Source organism: Bos taurus, chromosome 10 (assembly GCF_002263795.3).
Source record: "Bos taurus isolate L1 Dominette 01449 registration number 42190680 breed Hereford chromosome 10, ARS-UCD2.0, whole genome shotgun sequence".
NCBI lineage: Eukaryota > Metazoa > Chordata > Mammalia > Artiodactyla > Bovidae > Bos > Bos taurus.
The window spans coordinates 65,233,295-65,235,227 of record NC_037337.1 but is presented as its reverse complement, the minus strand read 5'-3'; the positions used below and the strand labels follow the sequence as shown (position 1 = coordinate 65,235,227).

At 50.8% G+C, this 1,933-nt stretch overlaps 2 non-coding genes across 2 annotated transcripts; both read left to right on the top strand.

The window, feature by feature from the left end:
• Nucleotides 1-178: 178 nt before the first annotated feature.
• Nucleotides 179-252, top strand: MIR2291 (microRNA mir-2291). The gene has a single exon (NR_030839.1). It is a non-coding gene; the product is annotated as a microRNA mir-2291 (primary transcript).
• A 60-nt stretch (nucleotides 253-312) lies between these two features.
• On the top strand, nucleotides 313-384 carry TRNAH-GUG (transfer RNA histidin (anticodon GUG)). Its single transcript has one exon. It is a non-coding gene; the product is annotated as a tRNA-His (tRNA).
• Nucleotides 385-1,933: the final 1,549 nt, after the last annotated feature.

Here is a 1,933-nt window from a genome sequence, read left to right as displayed (position 1 = left end):
GGGTGTGAGGAAGAGACCGGCGCCGCTATTCGGGCGACCCGCTGGCGCAGGCCTCACATCCCCTCCAGGCTGCGTGAGTCCGGTTCGCAGGCCCGGCGTCCCAGGGGTCCTTTAGTTTGCAAAGTACTTTAACGGTCCAGGCGGACGATCAACGGAGACTTCGGCCCGGAGTCTACGGCGCCTTTACTCCGCTTCAGGCTTTGTGCCAGAACCAGAGGGGCTGATAGTGAGCGACTGGGGCAGGCGAGGGCGGCAGCCATCTAGACGAGGACGACACTGGGTGACGCATTACTCGCGGCGTCCCAGTAGCTCGCCGTGATCGTATAGTGGTTAGTACTCTGCGTTGTGGCCGCAGCAACCTCGGTTCGAATCCGAGTCACGGCATTGTGGCAACAATGGCACGGCAGGGGCGTCTTTTTTAGACTTGGGAAGCAGTATTCTTCTGCGGTTGTTCCCTAACTGCTTCTTGACATTAGGTCAGGGCTGAAATTATATTAATAACTCGGCAAAAAGTGAACCCAGGGGCTTCAGTGAGTCGGCCAACCGTCATCTTCTGTGTTATCAGACTGTTTAATTTTGGGAGGTTGTTCCCTGGGTCGGGAAGATCCCCTGGAGAAGGAAATGGCAACCCACTCCAGTACTCTTGCCTGGAGAATCCCATGGAGGGAGGAGCCTGGTAGGCTACAGTCCGTGGGGTCGCAAAGAGTCGGACACGACTGAGCGACTTCACTTTCACTTTACGTGTGGTACTCGTTCTCTTTCCTTATTTGCTATCAGTGGTGAAATCATATTTTGGGTTCTCAAAAAAAAAGCCTCATACTTTCTAGTCAATACTTTGGAGTGCAGGGATTATAGGAACACTGTGCAAACGTTTATTAAGAATTAGAAGAGTGCAGATTAGACAATACACTGTGACTAGCGAAAAATCTGACCGCTCTGGACGAATTGGTACCGGTAGCCACTATGAGGTTGCGGAAGAGTTTGTGGCCTCCGTCTCCTCAGCCTTCTGGGTGGGAGGGCTTTTTCTCCTTGAGGATTTTTTTTTTCCTAACCTACCTCAGGTTTAAAGCAAATACTATTCGTTACTTTGTTTTGTGAGCACTTGTGAGCACTTTATCCAGGTTTCGGAAAGGCAATGGCATCCCACTCCAGTACTCTTGCCTGGAAAATCCCATGGATGGAGGAACCTGGTAGGCTGCAGTCCACGGGGTCGCTAAGAGTCGGACACGACTGAGCGACTTCCCTTTCACTTTTCACTTTCATGCTTTGGAGAAGGAAATGGCAACCCACTGCAGTGTTCTTGCCTGGAGAGTCCCAGGGATGGGGGAGCCTGGTGGGCTGCCGTCTCTGGGGTCGCACAGAGTCGGACACGACAGAAGTGACTTAGCAGTATCCAGGTTTAGCAAATTTAAGTCTGTCATTTGGCAATAGGCAAATGGAAGTAAGTTTTGGAGTTTGCTTTCAGGTGGCTGGGTAGTGGCTGTATCACTGTCAAGGAGGGAATGAGATAGGACTCAGTGAACAATGAGTCCCTCCAGCTTCTCCCAGAGGACCTGGGGTGGGGGGGTGGAGGTAGGGGAGCGGGGCGGGTCCGGGGGTTGTAGGGAAGTGGCAGAGTAAGTCAGGAAGAAGTGGGGTTGTGCTCCCTTTACTGACAATATGTCTACAAAAGCATACTGAACCCTGTAAAAGCAAGACACTGGAGTGTTGTAATTTTCCAGGTCTCCTTACTGCCACTTCCCTAAATTTGATGAGTGTAAAGCCATACAACAGGACAACTCAGAGAATGGAATGAGGAAAGATGAGCCTGAGAAACTTGCCCAACTTTGGACACTGATTTAAGTGTTGTCCATATAGAAAATCAACATAACCAGCAGAAAAAGAACCAGCCAACAGGAATGTGACAACCTCTGTTCCTCTGACCACTTAAATA